Raw genomic sequence first — 6,899 nt, forward strand, 5'->3', positions numbered from 1 at the left:
CATACCAAAGCTTTAAGTATTTCTATTGTAACCAAGCCAAATGCTGTTTTGTCTGCATTACTACAACCAGAAGTAATCAGAGCTATTAGAACAATAAATATGTCTAAGATTAATTAATTAGTAGGAAGAGGAGCAGGACTCATAGGCTGCTGTGAAGACACATTTGAATGCAGCAGCCGCTCAGTTGCTCTTCCTTGGAATTGCAACTGAGTAATCTAAAGTTTAGTGAGCTAAAGTTTAGCAAGCTATAAAAAATGCTGCCTTAAAGTGAAGCTGAACTAACTCTTACTCAAACTGAGAAGACTCTTACAGAGATGGGGTTCTTTTAGTGATGCCTGAAGCACATCTACTTTGTCGAAATTTTTTGTTTTCTTTTGTGTTAATTAGTAACTGCATTACCATTTCTTTACAATGAAGAATTTTCTCCTCTGGTTTGCTAGAATGATATTTGTTTCCATTCAGAGTTTGACTACTGCTTAAAGTCGATTCAAAAGAAAAAAACCCCACTTCTATGAAGGTGAAGTTTCTGAAGGCACTGTTGCAGATGCTGCTTTTGGGCATGTCAGGGTTTGGGGAGAGTGCTTTTTTCACACTACAATATGCAGTTTGGGGGGGCTGATGTCAAGTACCAGGTGAAATAAAAGTCCCTTCAGGTGGTAGGTAGTACCCTTCTAGCAAGGAGTAGACAGTGACAGAGTAACTTAAAATAGGGGAACAAATATATTTGTCTCAGAAAGCCATTAACGTAAGGGAAATTACTTAATAATAACTGATGAGTAATAGTAAAGACAGCTGAAAGAAGAAAACTATGGTATGATAGCAGAGAGGCTTGTTCTAGATGTAGGGGCAAGGTTGCAGCACAGCAGCTACCCAGAAGAGACCCATTAAGATGAAATGTGTGGGAGAAGCAGAAAAGAAGGAGAATTTACTTTAAGCAATATCTCATCCTCTAGTATTACTATGTTATCATTTACTATCCTGCATCTCCTTGTCATATCTGAGCCAAGACCAACATATGACAGAAAAAAAGATATAACGAAGGTGGAGAAACTATAAATGCTAATTAATTAATTTTATTTTTCACGTTAAGGCTTTACTTTATAATCATTAACCGTACTCTGTCCTCAATTTCCTGTTACAGGCAATTTTGTTATCTTCAAAGTAATAAGGGAAGATCTTCACTGCCAGCAAAAGAGATCATTAGCAAAGTTGTTTAGCCTGAACTGGAGGCAGTAGGTAATATGACTTTACTTCCTTCCCTCAGCTTACTCCATAATATTGCTTATTTTCTCTGCTGTACTGCAGGAAAACACACCAGAACTGAATTCTTCACTCTCCCTATCCAAACCCTCTGACCAGGCAGTGCCTAAGCTTGTTGACAGACATGTTTCTGCAAGTGTATGTTTAAAACAATATAAAGTTAAAGCAGAACAGAAGTGAACAGCAGAAATCAGTTCCTGCCAAGAATAAGTCATGCTTTGTGTACAGTTACTGATCAAGGGTCAAGGAATGTCAAGTAAAGCAATGAGTATTTCTGAATGGTCAAAAAGCAATAGTTCGAGGATGGTGATCAGCACAGGTTCCTCATGTGGTGTCCTGTTTAATTCTGCTTGCTAATGGGAGGCATTTCCTCATCTGGGAGAGTCCAGCTTATTGTCCCAGCCCTAAAGAACTACTTAGAAATAGCCACACCTACCTGATGAATGACAGCTCTGACTCTTTTAGTGGATTGGACTCTGTTATTCATGCTAAATTTTCTTTTTTGTCTCCTTTTTCCCTTCAGCTAATACAGAGACAATGAACCCCCACTTGATACTGCTGCCAGGTTTCAGTTTTACATCAGTATTCAACCATTTTCTTCCCTTTGAGCAAATGATAGATACTGTCTTTAGCCTAGGTGTTTGTTTAAACCTGGAGGCACAAACCACAATGGGATAAACAAAAGGACAAGTTAATATTTATTTTCCACACCTAACACAACAGAGGTGCTGCATTTCTGATGTTGGTTCTGAGGAATAATTTATCAAAGAGTATGAAAGGCACAAAACACGTGCTGCATCAGAAATAGTACTTCTACAGATGCTGGTTTGGTTTCTGAACCAGAAACCCTCACAGTTTCTCAAACAACAAATGGTACACGCTACTGTATTCATTTGCAGGATTTTCTGTTACTTAATAGCTATAAAATATAGTATAAAATAAAATATTCATGTCCCAACTTTGTACCCTGCCAAGCACAGGTGTTATTTCGTAGGGGATGGAGAGCTGGATGGTATTTGCTCAAAGAGTGGCAAAGGCTTCTTTGCCTACTGCATTGAAATTATTTTGAGATTTGTAGAACATCTATGTAACCATAGAGAAAGCAGATTTTCAGACAGGCCAGAATGTGTTGTGAAGGAAGGCAGTGCTGACTCATGCAGATTGAATTATGGCAAATAAAATTTGCCAGCTGCTGAGCAGACACAACACTTTTACTTGCAAAACCTAACTGCAGTGCAGGCAGTCAGAAACATTCAGGTACATGTAAATTTCACAGGCTTCAAGTGCTGACAGTAACACAGTAATGGGGTTAAGCAAGGTTATTTGTAGCAATTTGCAATCTTCATCCTGTAATTAGTAAATAATACCTTGGTAAGCCAGAGTTGCAAGTTCATTTCAGATGCATTTTTCTCTCCACACTCACATTTCAATGCAAGCCAAGAAGCCAGTTGAATACCAGTAATCTGGTATCCCTACTGTGTTTATTATGAGAGATTTTTTCCCCCCAAAGCTTTCTGGTTTTGGTGCTAGAAACCTGTCAGTGGGTACGTATTGTTATGTTATGTGGTAAAAGCTCGTGTGCGTGCCCACAGAGACAATTACTTGGTGGGGATAACCAAGTGATACCTGTTCCTGCTACCCATCACAGGGGCTGTAAGCCCATCAAAAATCCATCTCCACAAGTGCAGAGCAGACGTGGGCACAAGGGCAGGTGAGAATCGAAGTTACAGACTCCTGAGGGGTGAACCTTGTCTGGGCCTTACCCAGGGATGTCCCAACATCCTGGTATGAGACTCATAAAGGTGAGATTTGGAAGCAGCCCTCCAGGACTATAAGGGACCTTGGGGGTGTGCTGCACATTATGGCATGTAGGGGAAGATCAGTTGGGATGCAGGGGAAGAAGCTCAACATGAGCTGGCAGTGTGCACTTGCAGCCCAGAAAGCCAAGTGTATGCTGCGCTGCATGAAAAAGAGCATGACCAGCAGGTTCACGGATATGATTCTCCTCCAGCACAGAAGCTGTGGCTGCCCCATCCCTGGCAGTGTTCAAGGCCAGGCTGGACAAAGCTTTTAGCAACCTGGTCTAGTAGGAGGCATCCCTGCCCATGACAGGGGGGTTGGAACTAGATATCTTTAAGGTCACTTCCAACCCAAACCGTTCTGTGATTTTATGAAGCTGTGATTTTTGTGTTGCACAGAATTTACTATGGAATGTTTGAGGTAGGAACCAAACACGGGAAAAGGGAGGGATTTAGATGATCTGGGGAGAAAAAAGTGTGGGAAATGGAGGGGCATTGGAGGGTCATATGTTCAGGTGCCACCAACTGGTGAGACTGGAATCCAGGGACGAGTACTACTGTTAGTGTACCTCACCTGAAATTTTTGGGGCTCTCTTGGAATTACACATTGCTTTTAAAGGTTGAGTGATGTAAGAGTCAACTTTGAAATAAATCATCTCAGATCTTTCAGAATGTTTTGTGAGTTGCTGTGAAAAGGGAAGTTTTACAGATTCACAGATTTATGGAAAGATGCAGGCAGGGTATGGAGGAAATAAGCACTATGATAAGATAGGAGAAACAGTGTAAGACAGTAAACGTATGGTTAATAACATAATTAATAAAATCAGATATTCATTGACAGGAGAAACAGATCCAACTGGTTTTAAGCCGGTTCATGGAAGTCTACCAAAAGCTTTGTGTTGATGAGAAACGCAGAAGTTTGCCCTGACTGACTCTTGCTTGCCAGATGCAACACTGACAGTCTGAGGCGCTACTGCCCTCCTCTGCCTGACATTCCTCTGGACTTTTCCATGACAAACAGAAGCAAAGACAGTGTTCCCCTGGCTGCTGCAAGCAAAAACATTGTGCTGTGGCTTAAAGTTGTGGCATTCAGGTGGTTGGATCTAGTTTCGAAGACTTTTGGCAAAAACAAGTTGACTTTTTAGATGTAGGGGTTTTCTGCACTTGAGAGCTCTGTTTGAAGAGTGGGAAGTCTTTTCAAGTAAGTCACTTTGTAACTTACATGACATTAAAGACCAACAGAGCTTAACGCAGAGCTGAAATCAATGGAGTGTGAAAAAGAGACCATACTATCAGCCATTAATGAATGCTTCACTTACATTTTCATGCAAGGTTTATATTGCTTTCATGCTGCTTCTTGCTTTGGTAAGGGAAATCTACAAAAATTTGCTGATTTACTTCACTGATCTCCTCAGAGGCTTTCTTAGAATGCATTTGCCTGAATAATGTTAGACCACAGAGTCACTAAAAGACCACCAGTTGTCTAATAACTAATGATTCTAATATTTCTGACCAATAATCCTCACCTGTCTGTTACCTTTAACCTTCAACTCTAAACAATACAAGGCAAAAATATCTTTTTGTCCTATGTCAGCACTGTCAGGAAAGGGCTTTTACTGCCTAATAAAATAAATCCATTGGCACTTGGCACTGGCAGTCCTTCCAAAGAGATACTATTCTGCACTGCTGCAGTTGAATGTGCTTTTTCCAGCACTGGGATCATCTCGACTGGATGCCACAGCCTAGATTAATATCTTTGCACTTAGAATATTAACTGGACTGACAACTGCAAATGCGGCAGTTTCAACCTGCTAGAAATAGCAAGCATACAATAGTGGTCTCTCATGTTTTTGCCATGGTGAAGTCCATCTTGCCTAACAAAGAGCCAGCTCAGTCTTGCCTAAGTAGCACTCACTTGATTGGGAAGATTTAAATAAGATTAAAAAAAATCTCTTTTATACATACAGCAAAGGAAAGGAGCTTTGTCACTGTTACAAGGACGTCAGGATAACAAGAGGTTCCTGGTAAAACTCACAAAATCTTTGTTTAGCATCATGAAGTTTCCATCAGACTGCATCAAAAGAAGCGTGACCAGAAGGTCAAGGGAGTTGATTTCCCCACCTTGCTCTGCTCTCATAAGACTCTCTTCCACCTAGTGGAAGATGTCCCTGCCCATGGCAGGAGGGTTGGAACTAAATGATCTTTAAGGTCCCTTCAAACCCAAATCATTCTATGATCAGTCCTGGAGTGGTAAACCAAAAGTAAGTAATTTTATGGGGATTATTCCAGGCCAATCTATGTCAGCAAACTCTTCATTGTCCAGGTTACAATGGAAAAACTCAATATACTCTTGTATCCCCAGCTTATTCTTGACTTCATCACTCAGACAGAGAAACTACAAAGGGAAAGCATGTATCAGTTCCACAGAAATAAAGCAGCTTTGAATCAGAACTTTCAATTAGTCAGTTTAAGGCACAAATCCATAGGAAAGTTTCATTCCAGTGCTTGCAGAACTACTTTATTTATTCACCAGGTTTTTTCAACCTTTTGCAGTACAGAAGATGAATAATGCTTGGAAGATCAATGGCGCTGAGTTGTTACAGGTTTTTAAGGTTCATAATTCATTGTATAGCCTTGGGCTTTATTTAATGTATACCATTCAGAAGCAGTGCTGAACAGAAATATATTTTAGTTGATTTTCTCTTGGGGTTTTGTATTGTTTTTACTGTAATGGATGCTTTGCAAATGCAGCTTTTTCTTCAAAAGATTCCTGAGGCAAGTTAATATTAGCGTCTTCATCTTACAGATGAAGGACAGAAACATGGAACAGTTTCAGCAAGAACATTACAAACATTCTCTATTTTCAATATTTCTCTTGGGACACAAAGGCCTTATTTGAAAGACTTGCTCCACCTCACTGTCATGGTTTCATTTGAAGGTGGATGTGCTTTCTTTTCACGTAGCCCATCATACATAGCTCAAGTCAGCACTGCAGAAATCAAAGGCTGCACAAGCTACAGTGCAACTCCTCACTAAGCAAAGCAATTCAAGTCATTGCATGCCACCTGCCTTCTCTTCCCACCCATATGTTCCCCTCCTCGTGCACCTGATTCCTTTAGTGAGCTAAGCCCAGGGAAAAGAAGAAAAATGTGTGATCAGTTTTTGGGAACAAGCTACAGAATAAGCCTTATACTTATAATAATGTATTATTAAAAATTATATTTATATATTTTCAGTTTGTATTATTAATAATTCTAAATTATTTTCTAATTATACATTAGTAGTTATTATTCATTGACATAGTGGCTTTAAACTGACAGAGGGGAGATTTAGATTAGCTATAAGGAAGAAGTTCTTCCCTGTGAGGGTGGTGAGGCACTGGCACAGGTTTCCCAGAGAAGCTGTGGCTGCCCCATCTCCAGCAGTGTTCAAGGCCAGGTTAGACGGGGCTTTGAGCAAGCTGCTGTAGTGGAAGGGGTCCCTGCCCATGGCAGGGGGGTTGGAACTGGATGAGCTTTAAGGTCCCTTCCAACCCAAACCATTCTATGATTAAGTGTAATAATTATAAAAACTTTATTTAGAAATGGTCATTATTAATTACAGTAATTATTGTCCCTGTCCCCCGACCCCTCACCGTACGGCACCTCAAGCCTCACTCCCTCACCACCCCTGTCCCCGCCCACCCTGCGGGGCCTCGGCCGTTAAGCGCGGGCCGCGCCCCTCGCCCCCATTGCAAGGCTGTTCCCGCGCCCCGCCCATAGAGGCATCCTTGCCGTGGGGCGGGATTTGCTCTGGGCGAGGGGTGGTGCTTGGGGGTTTTCGCGCATGCGCGTTGAGGAC

This window comes from Pezoporus occidentalis, unplaced genomic scaffold, assembly GCF_034315485.1.
Source record: "Pezoporus occidentalis ecotype Australia unplaced genomic scaffold, CSIRO_AGI_Poc_V1 ctg57, whole genome shotgun sequence".
Lineage (NCBI taxonomy): Eukaryota > Metazoa > Chordata > Aves > Psittaciformes > Psittacidae > Pezoporus > Pezoporus occidentalis.